This window comes from Hordeum vulgare, unplaced genomic scaffold (genome assembly GCF_904849725.1).
Source record: "Hordeum vulgare subsp. vulgare unplaced genomic scaffold, MorexV3_pseudomolecules_assembly, whole genome shotgun sequence".
Taxonomy (NCBI): Eukaryota; Viridiplantae; Streptophyta; class Magnoliopsida; order Poales; family Poaceae; genus Hordeum; species Hordeum vulgare.
In genome coordinates this window covers 78,998-95,480 of record NW_025422580.1, presented here as the reverse complement: position 1 = coordinate 95,480, position 16,483 = coordinate 78,998, and the positions used below count along the sequence as shown (strand labels likewise).

At 36.0% G+C, this 16,483-nt stretch overlaps 7 non-coding genes and 2 pseudogenes across 7 annotated transcripts; 4 read left to right on the top strand and 5 right to left on the bottom strand.

The window, feature by feature from the left end:
• Window positions 1-20: 20 nt before the first annotated feature.
• On the bottom strand, window positions 21-1,210 carry LOC123420588 (annotated as a pseudogene).
• A 341-nt stretch (window positions 1,211-1,551) lies between these two features.
• LOC123420589 lies at window positions 1,552-2,467 on the bottom strand (annotated as a pseudogene).
• A 5,060-nt stretch (window positions 2,468-7,527) lies between these two features.
• TRNAS-GCU lies at window positions 7,528-7,615 on the bottom strand. Its single transcript has one exon. It is a non-coding gene; the product is annotated as a tRNA-Ser (tRNA).
• A 3,557-nt stretch (window positions 7,616-11,172) lies between these two features.
• TRNAS-UGA lies at window positions 11,173-11,260 on the bottom strand. The gene has a single exon. It is a non-coding gene; the product is annotated as a tRNA-Ser (tRNA).
• An 824-nt stretch (window positions 11,261-12,084) lies between these two features.
• Window positions 12,085-12,155, top strand: TRNAG-GCC. The gene has a single exon. It is a non-coding gene; the product is annotated as a tRNA-Gly (tRNA).
• A 448-nt stretch (window positions 12,156-12,603) lies between these two features.
• TRNAM-CAU lies at window positions 12,604-12,677 on the bottom strand. The gene has a single exon. It is a non-coding gene; the product is annotated as a tRNA-Met (tRNA).
• A 1,963-nt stretch (window positions 12,678-14,640) lies between these two features.
• Window positions 14,641-14,712, top strand: TRNAT-GGU. The gene has a single exon. It is a non-coding gene; the product is annotated as a tRNA-Thr (tRNA).
• A 650-nt stretch (window positions 14,713-15,362) lies between these two features.
• Window positions 15,363-15,444, top strand: TRNAY-GUA. Its single transcript has one exon. It is a non-coding gene; the product is annotated as a tRNA-Tyr (tRNA).
• A 358-nt stretch (window positions 15,445-15,802) lies between these two features.
• TRNAD-GUC lies at window positions 15,803-15,876 on the top strand. Its single transcript has one exon. It is a non-coding gene; the product is annotated as a tRNA-Asp (tRNA).
• Window positions 15,877-16,483: the final 607 nt, after the last annotated feature.

Below are 16,483 nucleotides of genomic sequence, written 5' to 3'. Positions count from 1 at the left end.
AAGGGTATTTTTGTCTTTTCTTTCTTCAAAAATTCTTATATGTTAGCAGAAAAACCTTATCCATTAATAGCTGGAACTTCAACAGCAGCTAAGTCTAGAGGGAAGTTGTGAGCATTACGTTCGTGCATTACTTCCATACCAAGGTTAGCACGGTTGATGATATCAGCCCAAGTATTAATAACGCGACCTTGACTATCAACTACAGATTGGTTGAAATTGAAACCATTTAGGTTGAAAGCCATAGTACTAATACCTAAAGCAGTGAACCAGATTCCTACTACAGGCCAAGCAGCCAAGAAGAAGTGTAAAGAACGAGAGTTGTTGAAACTAGCATATTGGAAGATTAATCGGCCAAAATAACCATGAGCAGCCACAATATTATAAGTCCTCTTCCTCTTGACCAAATTTGTAACCCTCATTAGCAGATTCATTTTCAGTAGTTTCCCTGATCAAACTAGAGGTTACCAAGGAACCATGCATAGCACTGAATAGGGAACCGCCGAATACACCAGCTACACCTAACATGTGGAATGGATGCATAAGGATGTTGTGCTCTGCCTGGAATACAATCATAAAGTTGAAAGTACCAGAGATTCCTAAAGGCATACCATCAGAAAAGCTTCCTTGACCAATAGGGTAAATCAAGAAAACAGCAGTAGCAGCTGCAACAGGAGCTGAATATGCAACAGCAATCCAAGGACGCATACCCCAGACGGAAACTAAGTTCCCACTCACGACCCATATAACAAGCTACACCAAGTAAGAAGTGTAGAACAATTAGCTCATAAGGACCACCATTGTATAACCACTCATCAACAGATGCAGCTTCCCAAATTGGGTAAAAGTGCAATCCGATCGCCGCAGAAGTAGGAATAATAGCACCAGAGATAATATTGTTTCCATAAAGTAAAGAACCAGAAACAGGCTCGCGAATACCATCAATATCTACTGGAGGGGCAGCGATGAAGGCGATAATAAATACAGAAGTTGCGGTCAATAGGTAGGGATCATCAAAACACCGAACCATCCGATGTAAAGACGATTTTCAGTGCTAGTTATCCAGTTGCAGAAGCGACCCCACAGGCTTGTACTTTCGCGTCTCTCTAAAATTGCAGTCATGGTAAGATCTTGGTTTATTCAAATTGCAAGGACTCCCAAGCACACGTATTAACTAGAATATAGATAATAGAAGGCTTGTTATTTAACAGTATAACATAGACTATATACCAATGTCAACCAAGTCAGCCCAAAGATTGGCTATCCATATAAATAAATTAACCAAACCAATAATTTTGTATTTGTAAATGAAGTGAGTAAAAGTTAAAAACTTTGATGGGTCTTTTCTATATGGGTTGCCCGGGACTCGAACCCGGAACTAGTCGGATGGAGTAGATAATTCTTCCTTGTTACAATAGAGAAAAATCCCTCCCCAAATCGTGCTTGCATTTTTCATTGCACACGACTTTCCCTATGTAGAAATAGCCAATATTCTATTCCAAAGAGGAAGTTCTACTAATTTTTTAATTAGTAAGTTGATTCACCTACTCTTTATTATAATAAAAGGAACATTTCAGAATGAAAAATATGAAAGTTTTTTCTTGATCATTTATCAACCCTTTCCTGTTTATTAGTTTTGTCTAATGATTAATTAAGAGGGTTGACCAGGTCATTGATACCTATAATATCCAAATACCAAATACGCTCAGTGTGTGATCCACTGAAAGAAAAAAGAGTTGTTTTGGTGAACATCAAAGAAAAAACTTGCTCTTCTTCCGTAAAAAATTCTTCTAAAAATGCCGAACCCAATCGTTGCATAAAAGTTCGTACCGTGCTTTTATGTTTACGAGCTAAAGTTCTAGCGCATGAAAGTCGAAGTATATACTTTAGTCGATACAAAGTCCGTTTTTTCGAAGATCCACTATGATAATGAAAAAGATTTCTACATATCCGACCAAATCGATCAAGAATATCCCAATCTGATAAATCCGTCCAAATGGGTTTACTAATAGGATGCCCCGATCCAGTACAAAATTGAGCTTTTGATAAGTATCCTATGAGGAGAGTAGCGGGGGACTATGGTATCGAATTTTTTCATTCGAGTATCTATGAGAAATGAATTCTCCAGCATTTGATTCCTTACCAACAAAGGACTTTTTGGTACACTTGAAAGGTATCCCATAAAATCGAAGCAAGAGTTTGCTAATTGGTTTATATGGATTCTTCGCGGCTGAGTCCAAAAAAAGAAATAATATTGCCAGAAATTGATAAGGTAGCATTTCCATTTCTTTTTCAAAAAAAAACTGCCTTTTGATGCAAGAATTGCCTTTCCTTGATATCGAACATAATGTATAGAGGATCCATAAAGAACCATAAGGTTTTCCGAGAAAAACCAGGGTACATTATCCCAAAATGTTCCATCTTCCTAGAAAAGTGGATTCGTTCCAGAAAAGTTCCAGAATATGCTAATGGTAAGCAAGAAGATTGTTTACGAAGAAACAACAAGAAAAATTCATATTCTGATACATAAGAGTTATATAGGAATTTAACTAGTCTTTTATTTTCTTTTTGAAAAAAAAGAATGGATTTCATTGAAGTAATAAAACTATTCCAATTCGAATAGTAGTTGAGAAAGAATCGCAATAAATGCAAAGATGGAACATCTTGGATACGGTATTGAAGGAGTTGAACCAAGATTTCCAAATGGATAGGATAGGGTATTTCTATATGTGATAGATAATCCAAATGCAAAAATTTGTCTTCTAAAAAGGGAAATATTGAATGAATAGAGCGTAAATTCTGAAACTTTGGTATTTCTTTTTCTTTCGGACAAGATAATTCCCGTAGCGAGAATGGGATTTCCACAACAATCGCAAACCCCTCAGATAGAATCTGAGAATAAAACTCAGAATAAAAAAAAATTTTGTAATCCAATAATCGATCTTGATTAGGATGATTAACCGAGTTATCCAAAAAATTCTGCTGATACATTCGAATAATTAAACGTTTCACAAGTAGTGAACTAAATTTCTTGTTATTCCAACTAACTATTTCCACAGGTTCAGAACCGTTTAATCCATAATCATGAGCAAATGCATAAATATACTCCTGAAAGAGAAGTGGGTAGACAAAGTATTGTTGACGAGATTTCTGTTTTTCTGAATACCCTTCGAATTTTTCCATTTGTATTTCTACTTGAATCAGAGAGAAGAAGCATTTCTCGGTTTATCGAATGATGATACATAGTGCAATATGGTCAGAACAGGGTGTTGCATTTTTAATACAAACCCTGGAAAGAAAGGGAGTCTAATCCACGGATCTTTTTCCGCTCCTTTTCTACCGAATTAGTTTATGTTTGTTCTAAATTACAAAAAAGAACAGAACAAGTTTTTTATTTTTGCAGGCCAATCGCTCTTTTGACTTTGGAATACAGCCTCTTTATCAATATACTGCTTCTTTTACACATTCAATCCATAACATCCCTTATTCAATCCATAATCAAGAATAATTAGGATTTCTAAAAAAAAAGAAAAAATAAAGGGTCCACTCATAGGAAAACCCAACCTTTCCCCACATCCGGCACTAATCTATTTTTAACGTCTAATTAGAGCGGGGAATCCTTCCAATTAGGAAGTTAAGCTCGTTGCTTTTTATTTTACCAGAATTGGAGCCAGGCTCTATCCATTTATTCACTAGACCCAGAAAATCGTAATTTTGGATTCCATTCAAAAAAGATTGATTTTATTACGACATGCTATTTTTTCCATTCATTACCTTTGAGGATCAGTCGTGGTCTTCTAGACTCTACCAAGAGTCTGGACGAATTTGTTGTTTCATCCAAATGTGTAAAAGATCATAGTCGCACTTAAAAGCCGAGTACTCTACCATTGAGTTAGCAACCCAGATAAAAAAAGGATCTTAGATACGATCGAAATCCAAAAATCAATGGAATTACACCGCGCGCTTCTGTCAAAACATTGAACTAGCAAGACATCAAAAGAAAGATTTTATCGACCATGAAAAACACTCAAATGGCAAAACGAACAGGTCCGGTTAAATTCCACTAAAGTGAAAAAAAAGAGCGACCCTAATCACGATGGCCAAATTCTCCTTTTTTTAGCGATTTTTATTAAAAAAAATATATATTATATTGTATGAGAATACATGCAAGAGGAACACCCTTATCATTTGAGCGAAGTGTAAGCAGAAAAATTAAATATGGAGTGAGGATAAAGAGACCCATCTATCTACAAATTCTATTTGTTCAATAGACCTTTGTCAATGGAAATACAATGGTAAGAAAACAAATTAGATAGAAAAAGTAAATAAAATAGGGGCTTATGTTGGATTGGCACGATATAAATCCAAATAGGATTAAGAAAGAGGTAAATTGTGTCTAAATAATTAGACAACGAGGAATACTAATAATCTTCTCCTATCCTACTTTTTTATTCATTTAGTTCTTCAATTAACTCAAAGTTCTTTCTTTTTCTTTAAAGAATTCCGCCTTCCTTAAAATATCATAAACAGTTCTTGTCGGTTGAGCACCCTTTTCAAGGAAATAGAGAATAGCTGGAACATTTAAACAAGTTTGATTCTTTATCGGATCATAAAAACCTACTTTTCGAAGATCTCTTCCTTCTCTTCGAGATCGAACATCAATTGCAACGATTCGATAGACAGCTTATTGGGATAGATGTAGATAAACAACGCCCCCCTAGAAACGTATAGGAGGTTTTCTCCTCATACGGCTCGAGAAAATGATTCGAATTTCTGTCGATAATAATAGAAATTAGACTATGACGTCCATTAATTTCCTTACAGAAAAAACAAATTTCATTTATACTCATGACTCAAGTTGGCTAATTCTGCCTGAGAAACTTCGAAGGCAAAATCCTTCAAAAATTTTTGAGTCGTCTTTAAACTCTTTTCTTTGTCTCATTTCGAACGAATTGACTTTTATTCCTTATTCTGATCCAACTCTGTTGTTGAGACAATTGAAAATTGTGTTTACTTGTTCTGGAATCCTTTATCTTTGATTTGTGAAATCCTTGGGTTTAGACATTACTTCGGGAATTCCTATTTTTTTCTTTCAAAAGAGTAGCAACATACCCTTTTTTCTTATTTCCTTCGATAAAGCATTTATCTCTTCTATAGAAATCTAATAAGGGGGATTGATTCTGATATACTTTTATTGGACTTTCTTCGTATTTTAACCTTTCGATTTATTTCTATATTAAGGATAGACTGACAAAGTTGGCCTAATTTATTAGTTTTCACTAACCCTAGATTCTTTCCCTTGATAAAAAATAAACTCTGTCCTCTCGAGCTCCATCGTGTACTATGTTACTTAAACCCTGCGCAAATTTGGTTCGGAACGAATAGAACAGGCTATGTCGAGCCAAGAGCATTTTCATTACTATGGAAAATGATGGATAGCAAAATCCACAATCGATCATGTCCTTCAAGTCGCACGTTGCTTTCTACCACATCGTTTTAAACGAAGTTTTACCATAACAAACATTCCTCTTTTCATTGCAAAGTGGTATAGAAAATTGATCCAATATGGATGGAATCATGAATAGTCATTGGTTTTGTTTTTTGTATACTAATTAAAATTAAAACTTGCTATCTATGGAGCAATATGGATAAAAGAAAGTAAGTATTTATCCGGGAAGCCTCCGCCAAGATCCAATTTATTTAAACCCATATTCGAATTCTATCATATGAATGAAACATAGAAAAAGACGACTAAACAAGTTTGCTTAAAACTTATTTATTATTAAATTTCCACCCTCAACGGATGGCTCGAGATGATCAATCTTGAAGTGAGAAGAGAAGGATTGACTCTTCCTCAATAAATAAACTATCAACCTCCAAAAAAGTTTAATTCATTTAATTACTAGAATTAGAATTCTATTAGTAATATATTTTTTCCGTACCAAAAACAATTAACTATAATAACTAAATAAACTATTCCAATGAATAGATTGAAAGTTTTTGGTAGTTAATTGTTTTTGGTACTTCTTCGACTCGAAGACCAAAAGGAAGAAAAAAATATGATTAAGTGATTATTAAGTGATTATTAAGTGATCATAGTAGAGGCATATCCTGAATGTGCCTGCTAGATCCCATTTTTTTCATGAAAATAAAGGTAGTCAATTTGACTGGACTTAAGACTTTATTATGTTTTCTGAGAAAACATAAGATATCATTATTCTCTTTAATAAACTTTTGTCTCATACGGAGTACTATATGATTTCACCGTTTGTTTCATCAGAAACAATCTGGGACGGAAGGATTCGAACCTCCGAGTAACGGGACCAAAACCCGCTGCCTTACCACTTGGCCACGCCCCATTTCGGGTTTTATGCGACACTAATAAACACTATTATGTTTATTTGTTATTCGTCAATACCATTTCAATTACATAAATAAAGAAGAGATATTCTCTTGCTAGTATTCTACACATGCAGATAATATAGAATCAAAAAAATGCATTGATCATTACATGGAATTCTATTAAGATATTATATGAAAGTCGAATTTATTCCACTCTCATTTGAGAGTGCGAATACAAGGAGGTATTTTGTGTTTGGGAAAGTCCGAAGAAAAAAAGATTTTGAATCTGCCTTTTCCTTCTTTCCCTTAAAAAAATAACTCAATCAAAATCCAATTATTTACTCTACAAGAATGAAATGCTTGTTATGCCTAATATACTTAGTTTAACCTGTATCTGTTTTAATTCTGTTCTTTATCCTACTAGTTTTTTCTTTGCCAAATTGCCCGAAGCTTATGCTATTTTCAATCCAATCGTGGATATTATGCCTGTTATACCTCTATTCTTTTTTCTATTAGCCTTTGTTTGGCAAGCTGCTGTAAGTTTTCGATGAAATCTTTAGTACTCTGTATGCCAAATTGAATGATGTGTTCATTCCAAAAAAAAAAATTAAAATGGGTAAAAGCCGAGAAGTTTTATATTTTTATATTATGAACCCTCAATTCTAAAATTGAAATTATTCTACATTGAATGGGTAGCTACAGCAATAAATTTGGATCAGCCTTTCTACTCCCCTGCACCTAGGTTGAGCAGGTACCTTTAGGTACCTACACAATACCTATTCAATACCACCTAACCCTATTTTTGCTATTGATAAGAGTTCTTATTATAAATGAATTCTTGCAATTTTTTTCCAGAATTCATTTTTGCATTTTTAGGTATCAAAAAAAACCATCCTAGTGGATCCGTGTGGTAAGGAAAAACTGGTAATCTATTCCTTAAAAAAAAATCTTGGAGATTATGTAATGCTTACTCTCAAACTTTTTGTTTATACAGTAGTGATATTCTTTGTTTCACTCTTTATCTTTGGATTCTTATCTAATGATCCAGGACGGAATCCTGGACGCGAGGAGTAAAAATTCAATTTTTTTTTTTTCTTACAAATTGGATTTGTTTCGTACATTTATCTATGAGAAAATCCGGGGGTCAGAATTCTTTCCAGTTTGAAAGTCCCAAATGATCCAAGGGAGCGGAAAGAGAGGGATTCGAACCCTCGGTACAAAAAAATTGTACAACGGATTAGCAATCCGCCGCTTTAGTCCACTCAGCCATCTCTCCACGTTCCAAAGCGAAAGGTTTCCGTGATATGATATAGGCAAGAAATAAGAAATAACGGTTGCAAAAAACCCCTTTTTTTCTTTCAAAAGTCTATAAAAATTATATTGCCAATTCCATTTTAGTTATATTCTTTTTTCTTAATGTTAATAAAAAAAAGAAGAAAATTCTTGTTTTTTCTTTGTAAAAATCGATATTGACCGAGAGACAATCAAATAGATTTTCTCTTTAGCGGGCATTTCCATATAGGACTTGTTATAATTATAATAAAACAAGCTATATATAAAAAAACGCTTTTTTTTTTTTTGTCGATTATTTATCAAGAAAGCAAAAAGGGTTCTTATCAAATCCACCATAAAATTGGAAAGAAGCATAAAGTAAGTAGACCTGACTCCTTGAATGATGCCTCTATCCGCTATTCTGATATATAAATTCGATGTAGATGAAATTGTATAAGCGAATTTTTCGTATTTCCTTAGACTTAGACCGCGCAAGACAAGAATTTTTCGCTATTTACGATTTCATATTCTTGTTACTAGATGTTCTATAGGAATAAGAAGAAATCGCAACTCCTTTGCGCTACACATAAAAATTGATTTCGAAGGTCCTTTTTTTTTTCAGAATCCTCCATTTTAGTTCTTCCCCCCATGCAATAGAGAGGGAATGGGAAAAAAGGGGTTACTTTTATTTTCATTTTTCCCTTAAAAGATAGACTTTGAAATAGGAGTCTTGGAATAATGCTGAATTCAAAGGTTTATTTCTATAAGTATAAGATAAGAAAAACAAATCGAATCAAATTCATGGATTTACAACGACCTCGGTTGTGACTCCATAGATAAAAATGGAAAATTTCTCTCTTCGAGACCATTGAAAAAGGGCATTGAACGAGAAAGAAATCGTCCACAGATATAAAACTATCATATGCCTTGGAAAGTGATATGAGGTGCTCGGAAATGGTTGAAGTAATTGAATAGGAGGATCACTATGACTATAGCCCTTGGTAGAGTTCCTAAAGAAGAAAATGATCTATTTGATACTATGGATGACTGGTTACGAAGGGACCGTTTCGTTTTTGTAGGATGGTCTGGCCTATTGCTCTTTCCTTGTGCTTATTTCGCTTTAGGGGGTTGGTTTACAGGGACAACTTTTGTAACTTCTTGGTATACCCATGGATTGGCAAGTTCCTATTTGGAAGGTTGTAATTTCTTAACCGCAGCAGTTTCTACCCCTGCCAATAGTTTAGCACACTCTTTGTTGCTACTATGGGGGCCAGAAGCACAAGGAGATTTTACTCGTTGGTGTCAATTAGGCGGTCTATGGACTTTTGTAGCTCTCCACGGGGCTTTTGCACTAATAGGTTTCATGTTACGCCAATTTGAACTTGCTCGGTCTGTTCAATTGCGGCCTTATAATGCAATCTCATTCTCTGGTCCAATTGCTGTTTTTGTTTCGGTATTCCTTATTTATCCACTGGGGCAATCTGGTTGGTTCTTTGCGCCGAGTTTTGGCGTAGCAGCGATATTTCGATTCATCCTTTTCTTCCAAGGATTTCATAATTGGACGTTGAACCCATTTCATATGATGGGAGTTGCCGGAGTATTAGGCGCGGCTCTGCTATGCGCTATTCATGGAGCAACCGTAGAAAACACTCTATTTGAGGACGGTGATGGTGCAAATACCTTCCGTGCTTTTAACCCAACTCAAGCTGAAGAAACTTATTCAATGGTCACTGCTAACCGCTTTTGGTCCCAAATCTTTGGTGTTGCTTTTTCCAATAAACGTTGGTTACATTTCTTTATGCTATTTGTACCCGTCACCGGTTTATGGATGAGTGCTATTGGCGTAGTTGGCTTGGCTCTGAACTTACGTGCCTATGACTTTGTTTCCCAGGAAATCCGTGCAGCGGAAGATCCTGAATTCGAGACTTTCTACACCAAAAATATTCTTTTAAACGAGGGTATTCGTGCGTGGATGGCAGCTCAGGATCAGCCTCATGAAAATCTTATATTCCCTGAGGAGGTTCTACCACGTGGAAACGCTCTTTAATGGAACTTTCGTTTTAGCTGGTCGTGACCAAGAAACCACCGGCTTTGCTTGGTGGGCTGGGAATGCCAGACTTATCAATTTGTCCGGTAAACTACTTGGAGCTCACGTAGCCCATGCCGGATTAATCGTATTCTGGGCCGGAGCAATGAACCTATTTGAAGTGGCCCATTTCGTACCAGAAAAGCCCATGTATGAACAAGGGTTGATTTTACTTCCACACTTAGCTACTCTAGGTTGGGGAGTAGGGCCAGGGGGGGAAGTTCTAGATACTTTTCCATACTTTGTATCTGGCGTACTTCACCTAATTTCCTCCGCAGTCTTAGGCTTCGGTGGCATTTATCACGCGCTTCTGGGACCCGAGACTCTTGAAGAATCTTTTCCATTCTTTGGTTATGTCTGGAAAGATAGAAATAAAATGACTACAATTTTGGGTATTCACTTAATTTTGTTAGGTCTAGGTGCTTTTCTTCTAGTACTCAAGGCTCTTTATTTTGGCGGTGTATATGATACCTGGGCCCCTGGGGGGGGAGATGTAAGAAAAATTACCAATTTGACCCTTAGTCCCAGTGTTATATTTGGTTATTTACTAAAATCTCCTTTTGGGGGAGAAGGGTGGATTGTTAGTGTAGATGATTTAGAAGATATAATTGGTGGACATGTATGGTTGGGTTTTATTTGTGTATTTGGGGGAATTTGGCATATTTTAACCAAACCCTTCGCATGGGCTCGCCGTGCATTTGTATGGTCTGGAGAAGCTTACTTGTCTTATAGTTTAGCTGCTTTATCTGTCTTTGGTTTTATCGCTTGTTGTTTTGTATGGTTCAATAATACAGCTTATCCGAGTGAGTTTTATGGACCCACCGGGCCAGAAGCTTCTCAAGCTCAAGCATTTACTTTTCTAGTTAGAGACCAGCGTCTTGGAGCTAATGTGGGATCCGCTCAAGGACCCACAGGTTTAGGGAAATATCTAATGCGTTCCCCAACTGGGGAGGTTATCTTTGGAGGGGAAACTATGCGTTTTTGGGACCTTCGTGCTCCATGGTTAGAACCTCTAAGGGGCCCCAACGGTTTGGACTTGAGTAGGTTGAAAAAAGACATACAACCTTGGCAAGAACGGCGCTCAGCAGAATATATGACCCACGCTCCTTTAGGCTCTTTAAATTCCGTGGGTGGCGTAGCGACCGAGATCAATGCAGTTAATTATGTCTCTCCTAGAAGTTGGTTATCAACTTCTCATTTTGTTCTAGGATTCTTCTTTTTTGTGGGCCATTTATGGCATGCAGGAAGAGCCCGAGCTGCTGCAGCAGGTTTTGAAAAGGGAATCGATCGTGATTTGGAACCTGTTCTTTACATGAACCCTCTTAACTAAGATTTTCTTATTTATACCTGTTCTACTTTTTTTCTGTTCTGGCTCGGTTATTCTATCTAGCCGAGCCATTCATTCCTTTTTATGAAAGAAAGATAAGGGACAGAATAAAAAAAAATGAAAGAAACAAACGTATTCAATAAGCAAAAGGAGAGAGAGGGATTCGAACCCTCGATAGTTCCTAGAACTATACCGGTTTTCAAGACCGGAGCTATCAACCACTCAGCCATCTCTCCACCGCCTAATCCTTATTTTACTCCTACAAATAGAACATAGCCATATAAAAAATAAAAATATTTATTAACCTCTAGAAAGATATCAGATACAAGTTCCTTTTCGATATATCTCTGTATACTGTATACACGGATACAGGATCCGCTATACCCGCTTGTGAAATAAAGACTAAATAACCTCCTCTCACCCCCATATCCAAATAAAAAAGAGGTTAAGTAATAAATTTTAATTAAAGAGAAGAATCAATGGATTCATGATTAAACCCCTCCTACTTCTTGTATTTTTTTACAATTTTGGTTAAGTGAGGGATCAAATATGTAGTCAACTTTATTTGATGGTAGCTTGGAGGATTAGAAATATGACTATTGCTTTCCAATTAGCTGTTTTTGCATTAATTGCGACTTCCTCAGTCTTAGTAATTAGTGTACCCCTTGTATTTGCTTCTCCTGATGGTTGGTCAAATAATAAAAATGTTGTATTTTCCGGTACATCATTATGGATTGGACTAGTCTTTCTCGTAGCTATTCTGAATTCTCTCATTTCTTAAATTAAATTTGGTTAATATTTAGTAACCCCATAAAAAAGAAATAATAAAGGCCATTTAAAAAATTCGAATAGTGAGACGTATTAAAACGCAATTTGCGTTCCGAATTGCTAGCTCTTCTCTTTCAGTATTATGAAATTCCCATTAGAATATTCATTGACAGATAATAAAAAAAGGAAAACTCTAATATCTAATATAATAGAATAGAAAATGAAATGAAACGGTCGACCCAGACATAGACGGTCGACCCAAGCGGATATACGCTATAAAATATATACCGTAGCGAGCGTAGTTCAATGGTAAAACATCTCCTTGCCAAGGAGAAGATACGGGTTCGATTCCCGCCGCTCGCCCGCTTAATTTATCAAAGTACTATGATAAAAAGTTTAGTCTAGTTAATTGTTTAACTACTTATATTAAATTAAGTATTAATTAAGTATTAGTCTAGTGCCGTATCCCTTACTATATTTACCCTTCCTTTGCATCCCCCTCAAAAAAAGAGGGCGCTCCGGAGGCAGAAATAGAACTAGCCAACAGAGCCCCAAAATTGGGTATTAACTGAGACAAACAACGGGCAAACTGTTTTTAAAAGGAAGGGAGAGGTAGACTGTCCCTTTCATTTCATTTTTATTTTCTGCAAGGTAGGGAGAAGCCTTGCGCCTTCTTTTTGTGAAGGCAAGTGGCTTCGCAAATTGCTCAATTTTGCCCTCTAGGGCCCGGAACTAATGAATAAAAAAGGGTTGGATACGCCCCTCTACCATATCTAGAGAAATAGAATACTCCTTTTATAGAGACTGCTAAGTGCGGAGACGGGAATCGAACCCGTGACCTCAAGGTTATGAGCCTCGTGAGCTACCAAACTGCTCTACTCCGCTCTGTAGTACCAGAAACTGGTGGACAAAAAAGGCTTGAATACAAGCCTTTAACATGTCTAGACAAATAGAATACTCCTTTTATACAGAATGGAGCGGGTAGCGGGAATCGAACCCGCATCGTTAGCTTGGAAGGCTAGGGGTTATAGTCGACGTTGGTTGATTATTTTTAACGTCTCTAATTCAAAACCGAACATGAAATTTTGATTTCATTCGGCTCCTTTATGGATATTCTCACCACTTAACATCTATGTCAGCTTTTCTATTTGAATGGAACCAAAGCTCTCTGCTTTCTAGATGATCCTTATAGAGTAGGAGATAGAAATTCTATCTAAATCCATCTAATCTACTTACTTCGTTCCCTAATTTCATTCAAGAGATCCTGAGGAAAAGAATTGGGTTTCCACCGAGCTGAAACAATATGCGGATGGTTCTAGTAAACCAAAACTATCGTTTTTTAGCTATTTGGCTTCCTTATCCTTTAACAAAAGAAGATTTAGTTACGATTGGAAATCAACTTTTTTGTATCTTCATCCATAGATCCTTTACTCATATTTTCAAAATTGGAATACTTAAATCCAATGCAAAATTATGCTTCGCGACTCTGTACTCATATCATAATCCAATTTTTATTTTGGATGCAATTTAAATTAGTTTTTGGGTACAAATCGCCAGAATGTATATTCTTCCTCAATATGCTATTGAGAGGAAAAGGATTTAATCCTTTATAAGAACTAAAGTTTTCATCGGAATATAAAAAAAAACTTAAGGATGCCTTAAGTATATCATTTCAAATTCAGTTATTAATAGAACGAATCACACTTTTACCACTAAACTATACCCGCTACATTGTATATTATGGTATAAATGGTACCCTTTGTCAAGGATAGCCATTTGACAAGGAGGCTAATTCCCCCTTATTGAATCAGATGGAGAAGGTTCATGACACTGAGCCATTGGTACTTCTACTTCGATCGCGCGCCTTTACTTTAGGATTTAGATAGCCCCTCTCCCTCTGGTCTGTAAAATAAATCTCTTCTTACCCTGCTAATAGCGCCTGAACCAAATGTATTTATTTTGATTAGGATCCTATCCTATTCTACGGTTACGACTACAATAATCATTATTTACTTTGCGAGGACGTAAGTGTGCCAGACTGCTAAATTGTTTTATTATTCCTACAATATAAACTAGGGGATATAGGGGGTAACACTGTCCCTATAAATTCCTTTTTTCCTTTTCTTTTTTGTCCAGAATTGAACAAAAAAGAAATTATAGAAGATGTTTTCTTCCCCCATTAAGTCCGAGCCATAGAGTAAGAGTGAGATGAGTTTTCCAAATTCATCATAGACTTTCCCTATGGCTTGATAGAAGTAAGAAGCAAAGAGTTGTAACTTAAAGAGTCGTAACTTAAAGAAAAAAACGGACAGGGCTGACAGATTTACCTGATGTAAAGAAGATCCTAAAAGTCTATGATTAGTCGACTCTCTCCATTTAACACTTTCCTCTCTCTCCTTTTTTCCACTGACTCAATGCTAGTTTATTAGATTCTTGTTTAAAAGAATCAAAAAAGTTCAATAGAACTAAGAACACATAAAAAATAGCATAGAGGATCAAGGCCATTACCAAAAGTTCCTCCCAAGGATCCTATCCTATTGGGTATCTGTTCCCTGCCTTTTCCCGCTAGGATTGGAAATCTTATATTTTCCATATACCATTGAATCCTTGGGGTTCCAGAATCCGCCTATTTTACTAGCCTTCGGAAACGGAAAACCATGAACCAAGAAGAGTTGGGTATGTTTTTTTTTCTTAATTTTATTTTGAGCTCTCAAGATATCAATACATATACAATCTATACATAATGTCTCTCTCTATATCTCTATATATTATATATATATAATATGTACATTATGCAGTAGACCCATAATGGGAAATCAAAGTGGCAAATTTTTGAATTAAATAAAAAGCCCTTTTAACTCAGTGGTAGAGTAATGCCATGGTAAGGCATAAGTCATCGGTTCAAATCCGATAAAGGGCTTTTTAAATTAGTGGTAGAGTAATCTCGTGCTAAGACGTAAGTCATTGGTTCGAATCTGATAGAGTACTTTTCTACTAAATTGATTCGCTTTTTTCTTTGTTTTTGAAGCTTTCTCTTTAGAGAATTTTATGACTTAGTGCGGGATGAATGCATTTTTGGTCTGAACACTAAATGAAGCACGGAATGGAAATAAAAAAAAAATTGGACTCTTTTTCATCTTATCTTAGATCAATAAAATAACTACCTGTACTGAACTAATCTAGAATCCCTTTTAGTAATCCATTCTTATTCTATACATTTAAAATGAATTTCCCTAAAAGGTAGAGGATGATCCATGAATTAATCTAACCATCAACTAAAAAAATCCTAGATGAAAACATAGCAGAAAAGTTAGAAAAACTCTTTGCTTTGGATCTAGTTATACTTTTCGAGTATATTGACAATTCAAAAAAACTGCTCATACTATGATTATAGTATAATCACGAGCGGTTGTATATGGCCCTATCGTCTAGTGATGCCCCTATCGTCTAGTGGTTCAGGACATCTCTCTTTCAAGGAGGCAGCGGGGATTCGACTTCCCCTGGGGGTAGGGAGTATTATGAAAGGAGGTTAATCATAGATTAGCAAAAACCCTAGAATAAATTCTTCCTGGGTCGATGCCCGAGTGGTTAATGGGGACGGACTGTAAATTCGTTGACAATGTCTACGCTGGTTCAAATCCAGCTCGGCCCAAAAATCTAGGGCTTCGTGAATATGAACTAAATCCTTTTGTTTTTCTCCCATAAAATAAAATGTCTGATCTATAGAAATAAAAGAGAAATAAAAAAGGGGATTTTTTTTTCTAATCCATATCTCTCTCATTCCTTTCTTACAAACAAAAGAGTTTTTCTTGTTGAAGGGTGGATTATTATCCATTTTTAGTGATAAAAAATCACGACATACTAGTTATGTCACTCTCACTATACCCACGTATAATATAATATTAATATGTGGGTATGTAGTATATGATTCGTCTATTTCTTAGAGTACGACAGACGAATCGAATCTTCTTATGGTTCTATTTAAGAATGGGTATGCCATACACCCCGCGGGGATTGTAGTTCAATTGGTCAGAGCACCGCCCTGTCAAGGCGGAAGCTGCGGGTTCGAGCCCCGTCAGTCCCGAACTAGGGTTCAATGAATGGAGAAATTCATATTTCCTTTTTCCATGAAAAAAAAGGGGCAGGGAGCAAGATCAAATACCCATAGGGCACCCTTACTTCACTTTTTTATTTTGCATCTCTCATTAAAGAGGGAGGGAAGGAGTATAGGAATTTTTTTCACTACTCCCGATCGATAAAGATAAAGAAAGACACACATACGATATGTGGATTAGTAGAATTTTAGGATATTACTCTATCTTTCTTTATGATGATACCATCCTCATCTTAATTTCCTATTCCACTGTTATGGAATAGAGTACCGGTATTTTACCGGAATCCATACATAAATTGTATTCCCTTTTTATTTCAGACCTCTTTTCCCCATCTCACTTCTACTGCTTATTTGGATGTCTATGTGACCCATAGAAAGTTGCTCATATAATACATACATAATTGTATGTATAACTATAAGAAAAAGGAAGAGAAATTGTATAAGATTAAGAAAGCTCGTGGGTTAGAGATATAGAAAAGAAAAAGTAGAAAAAAAAGGATTAAAAAAGAGGGAATTCCTAATCCAATCAAAAAACCCATTTTGGTCTTAGTATGGATATAGGATCTTCCTATGTTAT